The sequence below is a fragment of the Hirundo rustica genome, chromosome 3, assembly GCF_015227805.2.
Source record: "Hirundo rustica isolate bHirRus1 chromosome 3, bHirRus1.pri.v3, whole genome shotgun sequence".
Classification (NCBI taxonomy): Eukaryota; Metazoa; Chordata; class Aves; order Passeriformes; family Hirundinidae; genus Hirundo; species Hirundo rustica.
The window spans coordinates 10,860,389-10,875,422 of NC_053452.1; the positions used below are offsets into that span (position 1 = coordinate 10,860,389).

A 15,034-nucleotide genomic window follows, 5' to 3' on the forward strand; every position below is an offset into this window, starting at 1 on the left:
GGCCTAATAGTGAAAAAGGTTTTCCCAGTACTCAGAACCCCTCTTTACATTTCACTCTGGATTGACACAGAAAAAAGAGATGTGCTAAAAATGCAGGCTTGGGGTAAAACGGGTTTGTTTTCTTACAAATGCATAGGTAAGGAAATGTTCTCCATAAAGGGAGGTAACAATTCTGGGCAGCCCTAGGTTTGAATGAAAACCATTTCCTGAGGAGCAGACTGTCTGAATGTCATTTCCAACCTCCCATGACCCAACTCCCACTACAAGTGAATCTCTGCAGGTTTTTAATTTCCAGTTAAAAAAAAAAAAAAAAAAAATCAATGTGCATCCACACACAAGGAGAGAAGTGAAGTTTCACTGATCCGTAACTGTGCATACTTGAACTCTGAATAACTGCAGGTGTTTTCATAACTAGTACCCACCAAGCTTCTCAAAGTAGTGAGAGAACATCAAGACTGATTTTAATAAACAAAACCACTGCTTGTACTTTGAAGTGTCATATTAAGACACCTTCAGCTGCATTCCAGCATTTAAAGCACATACTTAGATCCCAGTATTTTCCCTGACACCTTTGCACATGCCTCAGTTTACACAACTGCTCACTGCTGGCCTTAATCAGTCCTTCACCTTGTTGCTAGGATCTTTTATTTTAAAACCCCTCAGTAAAAAACTTGCCAGAGCAAGCCTGCAATACCAGGCACAGGCTGATCCTGCTCATGGGTGGGTAGGAAATACTTGAGAGTATCGGAGGGAGTAGCCTTGACCTGGAGGAATTGGCTGTTTACTCAGCTTGCAGTTCCATTGCTGGGACAGTTTTCAGATCCCTCTAATGAAAATCCCAGCTTGTCTCACATCTACCACTGCTGCCCCTTTTAGATACCCTTCAATTCTTGTTTCTCTTTAATTCCTTGCTCTCCCTTCCTCTTTTCTGTACTTAAACTCTTGGCAAGGAGGGCCAAAACCTGACTGAAAACAGCAGTTCACACTGTGGTCCTGGATAAATTACGGTACAATTAGCGACGTCACTTTCAAAATGTTAATGAAATAAAGCTGCTCCTTTAGGAAACCAGATACTTTACCGCTGATGATTTATGGTGACTCCGAACAGGACTGTGAGTTTGCAGTGCCAGATGAAGCCATGCTGTCACTTCTACTCACTAAATACTTCGTGCCACTTCTCTAGGAAATGAGACCTGGCTTGATTACGAGAACCGGCTCCTCAGTATGTTCTCTGTAAAATCTTATCCCTTCTGGAAGTTGAATTTCCATCTTGTTGATGATCTTCAGTCCAGATCTGTTCTGTCCCTTCTGAGGAGTAGATGGATGAAGGGGCTGGTTGGGGACAAAATGACATGTGACTGTGCATCCACAGAGATCTTTCCAGAAACCTCTTGGATTCCTTTTCTGACTCAAGGGCCTTTGCTCTCCACCACTGAACATTTTGGGCAAGCACACGTACATGCAGTAAGTGTGAAGCCTTGTGGGGTAAATAAAAATTCCTGCACAAATAAGGGGAATAATAAATCAAGCCGAAGAATTTTAAGTCAATATGAAGAATTAATCTATTTGCTGAAACTTCTGTAGATAAGAGGCCATTGTTCTTTGCTTTGAAAAGATTTTTTGTTTTAATATGTATTTAGCCTTGCTTATCTATTATGGTTTGCTTCCTTTTTATTTTCCTTTTATTGAAAACAAGACCTAACTCCTTAAAAATCATTTGGACTTGATCCTAAAACACACTGAACATTTCCCAGTCCAGAAAATAAAAGGGGAAAAGAACCTTCATGACTTGGATTTCATTTGTCAGAGGTGTTTTTGAACCTCTGAAATCCCTTCAGAAAATCTTCTGGTTATTAGCTGAGACATTATTTCTTTTCTTTCATGCTGATTTTTTTGCCTGTGCATGAAATCTCTAAAGCAAACCCACAGTCTGTTAGGTCCTAAATAAATTTAGATAAAGATCTCACTACTGAGAATGTTCAATTAACTGTTAGAAACCAATTTTATCATTAGCCTTCCACTGGTGTTTTGCATATTTATCAGTAGCATCTAATTAATTAAACCCAGGCTCTAAATCAGGGAAGTTAGTTAAATGCTATCTATGAAAGTTTTCAAGCTACTGAAGCCCACATGTTTTTAGTCTCCTAAAAAACTTCCCCTCCTCTTCAGTAGTCTCTATCTGTAAACCTTGTATTTCGAAAAAGCTTTTTTTTTTTTAAAAAAAAAATCTTTACAATGCACAACTTTCATTACCTGGTCCTTGCTGTCCTCTGAAATGCCCCCCTCTCTCCTCTCTGCTGCTTGAACATGGTCCTGGGTTTTGGTTCAGGGTTTAGGAGCAGAACACCAAGGGAATCCTTCTCCACGGCCAGAGTTTTTTGAAACCCAAGAGCACAGAGAAATCCAGGTTAGATCTCCCAAATTTTCTCAGTGAATTTGAGGTTGATTAGCTTGGGATAAGGCTTAATGCTAAACATTGGTTTGGGTTATTCCAGCTAACAACCATAATTGCATAAATAATAAGATTAGTAAATTACTTTAAAAACTACTTTAAAACATTTTGGCTTTAGAACTTTAAGTGACCCCTCCCCCTTTATCCTATGGGTGAGAAATGAATGTGCTCATAGATATTTATTCTTTCTCTGCTATAAATAGACCATCTTCCTAATACTTAGCTACATCTCTCCTTGCTTCACCTTTTCATTCTCTTTGCTCTTGGCATTAATTACTTGGATATAATTAGCCTCTCCTAGATTCATCTTCTGCCAGTTCACCTCTTGCCTCATCAGTTCCTGGAAGGCTGCACTTCCATGAGGAAAGAGCCACCAGTCAATTTGGTTGCCATCCAGCAGCTCAGTGAGGATGGCATGGACTTGCCCCGACCTGCTCCGCTGCAAAGCTGAGTGGACAATCAATGCACTGGAATTAAATTCATCTGGAAGGCATCTGAGGCAGCAAGGCATCTCTGAGAACCCTAAGTGTGATTGACAGCTTTTTCCAATAGCTTTGATGAAAGTCTAAGTTGAGAAATCTCTTCTCCCATCCTACAAGAATTTATGAGCAGAATTTCTTTTGACCAGCCACCACTGGCCTGTGTTCAGCAGCATCTGAGTCCCTCATGTTTCCCTGTGGATCCTGCCCAGCCATTAACCTCTACAGTGGATTTTAATCACACATTCATGGCTGTCTGCTTAAAACTCCAGACAGCCAGACAGTGCCAAATAATGTACTGACAATGTCCTGGGCATCCCTCAGATGTGCCAGGATGCAGACAGGCATCCCTGGCACTTGGCTCATACATTCCATTTGCAAGAGCATAAGGATCTGGGATCTCATGCCTTTTAAAGAGGGGAATAGAACACACAGAGAACCAGGAAAAGAACCTTCTGGGGAAAAAAAAAAAAAAAAAAGAAAGGAAAAAAAAAAGTATGAAGAAAGCCTTCAATGCTTTTTCAGGAATGATGGCTACAAGAAAGTTAGAGATTTTTTACAATCTACTTTTTCACATTGACAGAGTAGGTTTACCTCGGATATTAGGAAGAAAATTCTTGGCTGTGTGGGTGGTGAGGCCCCGGCACAGATTGCTCTGAGAAGCTGCAGCTGCTCCATCCCTGGAAGAGTTCCAGGCCAGGTTGGACAGGGCTTGGAGCAACCTGGGATAGTGGAAGGTGTCTCTGCCAATGAAATGGGGTTGGAATTAGATGAGCTTTTAGACTCATTCGAACCCCAGCCATTCTATGATTCTAAAGTTTCCCACTCATCTTTCTTCCTGGGGCCAGAAGCAAGAGAAACATCTCAAGCCACAAAGTATTAAAAAACTTGTCCAGTGAATCTGTCAGGGCCTGTTCCGTCCCTCTGGTTGCTGCAAAGCCAATTCCTTTTATTCCTGCTGCTCTCTGGAGGCAAAAAGCTCAGTTTGGATGGGCATCCATGCTAATGATTGTCCCACAGGTCTTCTCCCTGTGTCCTGGGCTCTGTGCTGCTGGAGCAGTGGAGCAGTGGCCCAGACCAATGTTCCCTCCTTGGAGGGGTTCATTTCTCCCTGTCCTTAGCTCTGCTGCTCACGGAACATCAACACGTTCTGGGGAGTGCCTGCACTTGGTCACAACCACAAATGGCTTCAAAAGCAACAATTTTCTTTAATTTGGTTCTAAAGTGCTCTTTTAGGAATTTCACCAACTTACAGGGAGTAGCAGGGATTGTTGGAGGAGCTGCTTCTCCTCTCACAACCACCTTGCAAAAGCTGATTTTCTCACCAGGCTGTGTCCTGACAAAGCCTGGCTGTCTCCCTGTGCTCCCTTACCTGTGTTCTGTACGTTTAAAGATCATCTGGAGACTTGCACAGGGCTGTATCTATTTTAGAGTGTTTTTATTGGCAGCTGGTGTATACTACCATGCACCCACGTGAACAAAATTACAGAGTCCGGACAACTTTTGTACAGAATTCCTTTGGCCACAGTTTCTCTGTGGGTTTCGTTTGGCAGAAGTGATATCAAGCAGAAGTCTTTCCCTCAGCTTCTGATGTAAACTAAAATACACCTTATAAATAGAAAACACAGGCATTAGGAGCAGTGCCTTTAGGCAATCAGCCACCTTTGGACTCTGGGAAAAAATCAGTTAGATATGATTCATAAATATAATGAATAGGGTGCCATAAACTCGCCTTGCACTTCACAAACAAAGGCACATTCTCTGCCTTGAAAAATTAGAAGGGCAGAACCCAGAGGAACAGGGAAGGGAAAACAGAACAAGAGTGGGAGATTTAAGGGGGAGAATGAAAAATGAGGCTTCAGTTGTTGGTGGAAAGTACAGCTTTGAAGCCTGCTAAACAATGTGTGGAGCAAAACTCCACTGCATCCCTCCATGCCCCAGTCCCGCTGAGCTCCAGCTTTGCCTTACAGAACTCACCATGTAGGACGTTTCAAAAAGCAGTCAGTTTGTTCTTCAGGCTCTGGTTTAGCTGAAGGCTCCTATTGATTACAGCTGGAGCTGGATCAAGCTAGGGCTGCCTGTGTTCTGCTGGCAGCCTCTGGTTTGTAAATACCTTTCATCTCATCCAGCAGTGATGATGATGTGCTGGGATGATGTGGCAGCAATTATTTATCTGCTGCGTTGGGTTTTCTTCTCCACGCTTGCCAAGAGCCCTAAAGTCAGGCCATAGAGAGGGATGCTGACATCTTTACATTTCCATTAAATCTTCCTGCTTCTTCTGAAGGAATTCTAAAAGCTCTATTGTCATTTCAGAAGGCATTTCTTTCCTCACTCTCACACTGATAGACTTGGAAGCACTGAATCTATTCCACCAGATTTAGCGAGTTTAAACTTGTCACAAATAACCTTGTTATCTGATCTCACTCCCCAAATGAAAACCCCCTCCAAGCCTCCCTTTTTCCAGGTTTCTGAGCATCCTGTCTATATCCAAGGATGAAGCAGGAAAAGCAGGCCTTGGTTACCCTCTGAATGGATTTACACACTTGCTTAATACCATGTAAATGCTGACAAATAAAGCATGGATCTTGTCAAACCTAAGAACTTAGCAAATAAGGAGCATTAAAAACAGCAAATAGAGATGAAGTATCTACTGCCAAGTCAGTGAGAGATCCCACGTCCTGCCTGGCAATCACTCTAAATACATCCTTTCTCCCACTTCATGTGACCTTTCCAGGTCAGCAGTGTTGTGTGTTAGTTTAATACTTTAAAACTGGAACTTTACTGGTATTTGGCCTACTTTTTGCTATTTATTTTCTAAACAAATGATAGCCACTCCCTTCTCAAACTAACCTTTTAAGCTTCGCCAGGAGTCTGTGAAGATCATAAAGTATTAAAAAAACAAAACAAAAAAAAAAAAGAACAAACACCAAAAACACCAGAAAAAATTCACATGCTCAGGCAAACAAAGCAGGTTGCTGCACTTCCCCCTCCCGCCAGCCCTGCAGCTGGATGTTCAGGATGCTTCAGGAGTTCTCCACTTACTCTAGGAAACACTGCTGAAATCTCAGTTTCAGTGAAAAGTGCCAGGATTATGGTAGCACAGCATCTATTCTGAGGCAAACCCATGTAACTTCCCAGCCAAACACCAGGGGAAAAAAAAAAAAAAAAAAAAAAAAAAAAAAGGGAGCAAAGCTGTCCCAATTGCTACTTCTACTTGATTGCTTAAAGGCAGCTGGGAAGGCAGGTCCTCAGCCTGAGAGCAGAGCACATCCCAATTTTAAAGCAAAGGAAATTTGGAAGAAAAAATAGCTCTCTCTTCCCAGGGAAACTTCTGGTTTTCAGAAGGTTCATCTTTATTTATTACTGACTCATTGAAAGAACAAAGTAGGGTTTTTTTGGTTTTTTTTAATCTTTTTTTGTTCCCAAACACAGAAAAAAAAAATGTGGCTAAACCCCAGAAAAATTTTAGAGTAGGGCCAAAAATAATAATAATTTTCAGTTTTCAGATTTTTTTTGTCAGGTTTTTGAAAGAACATGAAATACTTCCCAAGCACTGTTCTTACTTACAAACTTCAGCAGGCTGCACACCCTCAGCTTATTTCAGTTACCCCTCTCGTCCATCTCCCCTTTTCCACAGCCTCCCCATGGCTCCTCTCTTGGTTTTCCCATGTTCATTTTCCTTCCTTCATTAGTATCCATACTGCCTTTTTTTTTTTTTTTTTTTTTTTTTTTTTTTTTTAAAAAAAACCTTCAAAGAATTGGGTTTTTTCCCTGGTGCCTCTGCCTGGCTTCACCTCTTGTATCTATTCTCTTGCAAACAAAGAATTTTTAAAACTTCAAATTCAATTTTAAGCCCTCTTCATGTGAAGAATTACATGGAAAATTGACTTTTCCACTCAAGTTCTAAGGAGGAGGCAGTTAACAAGAATTCTTAGGGCAAAACAGACAGACAAAAATTTCTAAAATCCAGCTCCTGGTGGTTTTGTTAGATCAGAACTGTCTAACACTGCTTGGTTTTGGCATAGTCAAATTTATACTGCCACAGAAACCTTAACTTCTGCACATCTTTTCACTTCACTTGAACTGTGCAACCTGAACATTATGTTTTTCGATCCCAGCTCTTCCAGTCCCCTCCCATCCCTAGAGTATATTTTGGACCAAATCAACTGATGTGTCTTTTTTTAAGTACTATTTCTATAATTTGCTTCTATTCTTCCATCATTCAAAAGTTGTAGAAGGCATGAAAGTGAGAATTTCTTTTAACCATTTCACGGCCCATCATGCCTGAAGATAACACTTTAAATACATTTTAGGTACATTTCTATGAAACAAGGCATCTGTCGGTACATCCAGCCACATGCTAAACGTATCACATAACCACATAGGAAAAATTCAGAACTGAATAATGCCTTCAAAGGCATCTCTGAAGCTGGAACAGCATCAGGAATCTGCTTATTTACATGGGGAGCTGTGGAGATTGCAGCATGTTGGTACTGCCAACAGATAGGATGATTAGTGCTAAAAACAATATCATCATTTAGATAAGCCCTTTCCTTCGGAGAGTTGCTATTGAACTCGGCTTGAACTTAAATGTTCTCTGCTTGGAAACTGAAATTCCTAAAAAGGCTCATTCAGCCTGCAAAAGCTGAAGGGGAATGAGATGGTATTGATAAAATTGGTCTCATATCAAATATTCTAAGTCACTTGTCCTACATATGAAGTTCCTTCTAAAGGTCCCTTGTTTCTTGTGTCAGCAGAGCCGCTCTGATCAGTTGCACATCCACTACCACAAAACCCCCCAAATCAGGTTCCTGTACTTCTGACTGGGACTAAACCAGTGGAAAACATGCCAGCATACAAGATAAGCAACATGTTTTGCAGAAACTGTTTTCTGAGCTGTGTCAGAATGAAAGTTGATTTTTGAAATGTGCCCTGAACTTACTTTGTGGGTAGATATTTATATTTTCCTTTACAGAGGTCTAGCAGCTGCCAGTGTAAGTGCTGTGAAAAGGCTTGCAGAGCTTTAATGAGCTTCAACTTCCTAATTAAAAACCACAATGGGCTTTCAGGCCTTGATTTCCCCAATATTACAGGTTGTAGCAGTGATATTTTGTTCAGTCAAGCCTAGCTAAAGGAAAATGGTTATGAGGTTTCCAAGGAGAGAAATAAACAAAATGGAAATGAAGAGGGAACTTGGAACTTTTAAGTGTACGCAATTAAGAAAAAAATACATCCTTCAGATAATTCTGGAAAGTATTAGGAGATATTCATAATTCATAAGCAGTTGTTTGGTTTCCTTTCAAGCAAGGGGGCAGCTTTACATCAAACACTGACTAGCTTTTCCATTAACTTAAGTAAACAAACCAGTATGCTTCAAGTTAAGTGAACATTTTTTCTTTTTTTCCCTTTTTTTCCTCCTTTTTTAAGACTTTTTTTTTTAATAACTGTGTGAATTAGAAATAAGAACAAGACATTTACTTTCAAATAGGAAATTAGTTTGCATGCAATTTCTTCATGTTAAAAATACTTTGGAACACTCACAAAAACAATGTTAAGCTGAATTTATGGAAATGTTCCATATCAGTTTTGAAGATGATATGCCAGATGTCGGGGAGAGCTCTTTCATCTGCAATAATGGAATAGTTTAATCCACCCTTGTTGGTTTTGAGCACAGTCCAAGTGTATTGGTCATCATGGGTGGGTGATCCTCACTTGGGCAGGCATGAACAAAAAGCACAAGTTGTTAGACCTCTAGCATAAAATCACAAGAAAGCAACAGCAGGAAATACTCTAGTGAAAGTAAAAATAAGCCATTGCAAAACGTAAATCAAAAAGTTTACCATTATGACAACTCATGTTTTGAAGCACTCAAGAGACTCGCAGATACATTGCTCTGAATTAGTGGATTGTAATGACTCCATTTATGGCTCCAGCAAAAATAAAGCCAAGAATATGAATTTTAAATTAATCTAGATCCATCAAAAGCATGGAATACTTTTCTTTTTGATGAGTGGGAAGACTAATAGTTAACAATGTGGTCTTCTAATGGGGGATTAAAGTGCTCTTCCCTTTGAGAAACTTTAAACACAAGGACACATTATTGTCCATGTTCTTATTTTAATGATACACATTGAAGTAACATTGGATAGAAAACCCTTTTGGGAATAGTTTGTGGCCTTGTATCAGACTAACACCTTATCAGCTGTACCACTCTCACTCTCAGTGATCATTTTAATTCCTGTGTCACCTGACCAATGTTTTATGTGTCACATTCATTTAATTCACTGTGTCTGTGGTTGGATAATGAGGTGTATCCATCTAATTCCAAAGGATCTTGGAATTAGGAGCCATTTCCCGTGTGCAATGCACCTCCCAGAGTGCTTGGTGTGTGCTGGAGAGGGAAGGAGCATCTCACACGGAGGGAAAGAGCAGGAGAAAGGAAGAAATGCATTTTCAAATGCATCAGTTCAAAGCTTCATTCATTTTTCTTTTCTCCTCTCTCAGCTGCCTGCCACTGGCAAGCATGTGGGAGATGTTCTAGTGCTGAAATCTATGGCTCGCTCCTTTATTGAGCTGTTCCGTGTGACAAGTCAATTTGCTTTGGACATACCAAAGAATAGATAATTGTGACAGAAAACTGCAGGGCAGGCTCACTTACAACAGCTTGTTAACTCTGTTCTGTTAATAGAAGAATGCTTTTCCTGTACCTTCCCATTCCTGGAATCACCATGCTTGGGTTGCTTGCCCAAATCCACAGAGGTTGCTCACACGCTTGCAGTCCAAATACAAACATCACACAATGAGTTGCGGTGTATCCAATTCTCTTTTTGCACATTTACCGCATCTATATTTTGCTTCTCCTGTGTTCTGTCGTGACATCCAGGAGCAGTAAGAGATGAATCCACAAGGAACTTGCTTTGCTGCACTCTCAAACTGGAGAGGGAAAAATGTTTCAGCTCACCAAAGGAGTCGTGCCGTTTTTCAGGAAAATCTCATTAATTTAAACATTCTACCTCACCTATTTGCTTAAATGTAGGTCTTGGCTCTCACATCTCTTTTTCCTGTGCAAACAAGATTTGCGCAGGTTACTTTCGCTCAACTGTGAAAACTTGTTACCAGGGCAATCAGTCCAATATACCTCACATGAAAGGGCAAAGGAAAATTTAAAAGGGAAAAACCAGCAAAAAAAAAAGGAGAGGTTTTGGGCTGCTGCAGAGCTGTGCAGAATTAGAGAGGGTCCCTCGTGATACCACTGGGCAGTGACAGCACTTGGAGTGAAGGTCTCTGCATTGGCAGGTTTTGCCACTCCAGGAATGGGAAATTTCTCCGGATACTTCATCTCCTGCTGCCTCCTGCCCTGATATTATGTAACAGATTTTATGCTGGGCTTTACCACCACAAACCACAGCTTCACAACACCAATGAGTTAAAAGCTGTCTGGGCATCCAGCCCAGATGAATAACATCGCAAATTTTGAAGGAAGTAGCAAGGGAAATAGAAAAAAGCCTTTGACAGAAATTGTTGATGGCTTGCTAAGGCTGGGGAGGGAACCAGGGAATTTGGAGGTTGCTAATGTTGTTCCTATGTGTAAGAAAGGATCAGGGAGGATCCAGGAAACGACATAGCAGTGAGCTTGGTTTCAGTTGCAAGAACAATATAAGAAACATAAATAAGGGACAGAATACTTAATTTGGTCAAATAAAAAAGCCCATACCCATGGATGAACTGTAGAAGTCAAATTTCTCCAAGTATGTTATCTTCAGGTAGTTCTTTCTGAAAGATGCCAGTATAAAACATCTTAAAGACAGAATAAAAGTTAGTGAAATGAGCAGAAAGGGGAAGTTTTGACAGAACACTGAGGTTAAATAAATTGCCAGTGGTGATGCAGCACCATGCAGATCATTGTGTGTCTGATAACAGACTGTCTGGTGCCATTGCTGATGTGAGAGCTGATGTTCGTTCTTCAGATGAATCCATTAGAAAAATAGACCAAGTAATTTTCTGACCTCGCTCACACTGAGAACTCAAAAAATATAAACCCATAAGTAAAATATTTATGGTTTACATTCAAAACAAATTGAGAACAGGTTCGCTGCAGCCCATGACAAGTGCAACACTGACATCGGTGGGACCATCATGGGTTTGGATTTCTGTGAACCATTTGGAAGCTGCTCCAGCAGTGCTCCTCGGTGGGGACAGAAATATGAATTTCAATAACATAAAATATTTTAAGACCTTTCTTTTTTATGTGCTTGAATATTAAGATTGCTATGGACCAGGATAGAGAAAAGCAACCTGGAAGCATTTTGTTTGGACAGAGGAGGATGTACACAGAGAGCAAGAAGATGCTGTAAATATATTGCAATATTTTGAGAGCCAGTGAGCAGCAACAAGCTGAACGCTTCAGTCACAGGAGTAATACACACTTGAGCTAGTTAAGAAAATGTTTCTCCAGCTCTGAGCACAACATACAGGTATGTGCTGGAAAGGAGGATAAAAGCTTCAAGTGCTTTTAAAAGATGAAGGTGGATGTGGATAGCATTTCTTCTCTAAAAATCTGAAGCCTGGGTGAAATGCATCTCCTGGTTTTATGTGCTGCTTCTAATGATATGAAGCAAATTACAGAGATTAAGCTGTTGCATAAGTGAGTGAGCAGCATGAGTCAGGGGGTTTGGGAAAAGTGAGTCACAGCAGGAAGGGAACGGAGCCAGGGTTGTAGTTCAGAAAGAGAGACTAGCAAGAAAATTTTAAGGATCTAGATAAGAGCCTGAGGGAATGGAGTGCAGGAGAGAAGCAGAAAAAATACCTCTAAAAGAGGGAGCCATGCACGAGGGTTTGGGAAAGCTATAGCTAAAAAGCAGGTCAGGCAAAATTTTTGTACACAACTGGTGGTTGAAATACAGAGCAGGCTGCCAAAGTCAGCAGTGGAGGGACAGAATTGTGTAAATCACTTCAAGAGGCAGTGCGGGCACATTTTTGGAAAATGAGGGAATCACTGGGTACAGCTATTAGTGAGGCTTGTGGAATTAAAACTGTGAAATGCAAGCTGATTTATATTTTGAAGGAATACAGGAGCAAACTCTGCTGCCATCCATGGTTCTCACACTACGGCTGTAGCACCCTGCAAACCTCAGACCACTTGCCTGTGCAACTCAGAGCATCCCCTTAACTTGCAGAGAGTTATGGATGGGCAAAGTCTTCCAAAAGGAGCTTTCTAGAACAGCCCCAGAAACTGCTGCAAAATTTTACAGCACTGTTTACATCAGAGTGAATCACTGGGGTCTGAAGGCCCTATTTACCACAGCACAGCTGAGGACTTCCATCCGCATTTCTGGAAGAGCAGTGGAGCTCACAGGTCATTTAATTGAGACATGGTGTCCTTAATTGTTGTGTTTCTGCCCCACTTCTCCTTAGACTCTGACCTGAACTTTAATTTAAGGATTTTATACAGCAACTTGGTAGAGGCCCACACCACTCAACCAGTTCTGGGCACAGCAAGGTGTGATCAAGCACAAGCCAGCGGGAAAAACAGAGTGAGGTTAAAGACTCTGTCATGATGCTTAATGGATCTGAATTCAAGTGTTCAGAGAACCTGAATTCTGTGCTTTGTCACATCCTTTCAGGGCAGTATTCTGGATGTAATACTTACAAGCAAAAGAAAGAAATGAACGTACTCAATCCAAACCCATTTTGAAAATATTTTTTCTAACCAAAGTACAAATAAATTCCTTAATAAGTTAGATTTTAAGTGGCCTACTGAAAGACTACATAATTATCTGAGTTCAGTTATTACGATGATCAAGACACTGAAGGTAACCCAGCTCCAATTTCCAGTAAGATTGATCTTCAAAAGGATTGTTAATGATACCCAGACCATTTCAAAGGAATTTGCCACCTACACAGGATGTAACTGTCCAGAAGAAATCTGTCTGGGAATAAAAATCTGAGTAACATCATTGATCAGACTCAGAGAGTTTAAGAACTAATCTGTATTTTGCAGGTTGCATGCATCAATAATCAAAGGCCATTCAGGTTTTTTTACTACCTAATACAAACTTACAGCCCTTGTTTATGTGCAGGGAACAGCACAACCTTTAGAAATGTTAGCTGAGATTAGAAAATGAAAAAAAAAAGAAAGAGCAGATCACTTTCATTACTAGTTACTGGTATAATTTATGTGGCTTACATGGACAAACAAATGGTTGTACAACATCTAGAAATGAAATTTAAACCATGCTGATGAGGAATGATTTGGGAGTGTTTTCAGGTGTTTTCTTATCAGGCAAAATATTTCCTTAGGGCAGAAGCCTCAGCTATGGAATGAGCTGCTGAAACAGTTCTGGAGATGAACTTTATCATGATGACACTAAATTTGGAAGAGAGGATGTAGAGGGAAGATACTCAAGAATGAGCTTGTAAAAGCCCCATATTTTCTTTCTAGATCTGTTTCTTATACTGCACTCATCACTGTGGTATCTTGAGTGCTTTCCAGTAGTGCATTAAGCAACATGACAAACATCTGTCACATGTTTGTTCTCTCACCCTCTCCCCAGAGGAACAAGTGTGTGCAGTGGAGAGCCTTGATTTAATTTTTTTTAATTATTATAAATGCACATGCACGTAACACATTATTAAACATTCGTGCTAGAGAGGAAAGGTCAGATAAATTTATCTTGCTCTCAGGATTAGAGCTGGTGAGCTCTGTGATGTCCCTGTATCACACCCTTGCCCTAGATTGCAGTGTCTTCTCAGAGACCAAATCATGGCCATGGATGTCTGCACCAGGCAGAAACCAAAAGTTTGGATTCCCGATGCCTCATTTACTGTTCACACTTAAGCCCAGGGATTCTGTCAAGAAATATCAAATGGAATGTGGTGGTAGAATTAGGGAAGAATATGTGCTTCATGTAACTTCCATCTCATTCCCAAATTTGATACAGGCTAAAAGCAGGATTTGATGGAACATCAAAATCACTGTCAGGTCAGAGGGTACTGCGAGGGTTATGGTAAATCTAGGAATCTCATGGATTGGAAAAGTCTGATTTCAACTGGAAAAATAAGTCCTTATAATAATGGAATGTCAACCTGGGAGTGAATGATTTCCCTACAGGGAGGACATAAGTGGGAAAACAATCTGGAAACTTGAGTTTGGTGAGACCCTGAAGAGCTGCAGATAGACAATCTACCCACTCAAGAGCCACAAACACTTAGCGGGAATCCCAAATCAATCCCCAGTCCCCAGTGTGGGACGGTGCCATTTCCCACGGGCAGAGAACTAGGTGTATGTTGGTAAATAACTGCCTCTGCCACCTCAGAGAGAAATGGAGCTGCTCTGGACATGCCGAGGAAAGTCCAGTGTTGATGTTGCTTCCTTCCGATGACTCCCACACCTCTATTCCTCCAGTACCTCTCTGGAAAGAGACTGTTTCTGCAATGGACAGTGATCTGGGTCACACTGAGTGCCAGGAGCTGGAGACTTCTCTCTGGCCTCACTCACAGGCAGAGCTGCAGCATCACTGTTCAATCCACCACTACTCCTTCCCATACTCCACGAGGGCTGGGCTGCTCTGGGATTGCACCACACAATCCATATTTGGCACTGCTTTCAGCATGGGAATCTTCGCTCACTTCCTCACCCCTGTATCAGTCACAACAGTAGGACACATCTGTAGCTACTGCAATACTGGAGATGCCAGCACTGAAACCATTCCAGGTGCCTGCTGTTCTCCCCCCATTGTGTTTCCCTGAAACACAACCTTTTGGCCACCAGCCATGCTCTACCAGCACTGATTTCCCTGCACAGGTGGGAGAAGACCCACTCCAAGCATGGCAACCTTACCACCCTTCCCTAGGGAAAGCAGGAGGCTGCTCTCCTGACAGCCCTCACTTCCCACCTTTTACAAACCCAAGTCTTGGCCAGAACATCAAAACCCTCCAAGGGTTTCCTGATGGGGAGGCAGCGAGCAGGCAATAATTGGGAATAATTGTTTTTCTGTCCAGCTGAACTTACTGTTAAGAACAGCCAAAGACCATGAGTACATTAGTAAATCCATGAATCATTTTAGCTGGAGTAGCTTATTATTCAATGCATTTTAACTAATCC

The 15,034-nt window shown here is 41.2% G+C and overlaps 1 protein-coding gene and 1 long non-coding RNA gene across 3 annotated transcripts in view; one reads left to right on the forward strand and one right to left on the reverse strand.

Annotated features, from left to right (window-relative positions):
- Positions 1–15,034, forward strand: part of EFEMP1 (EGF containing fibulin extracellular matrix protein 1) — a 45,841-nt gene that overhangs the window by 16,727 nt on the left and 14,080 nt on the right. The gene's annotated exons all lie outside the window — the stretch shown is intronic.
- Positions 369–2,882, reverse strand: LOC120750574 (uncharacterized). Its single transcript, XR_005700052.1, has 3 exons — positions 2,697–2,882; positions 2,254–2,357; positions 369–1,332 (listed from the first exon to the last, which is right to left on the reverse strand). It is a non-coding gene; the product is annotated as an uncharacterized LOC120750574 (long non-coding RNA).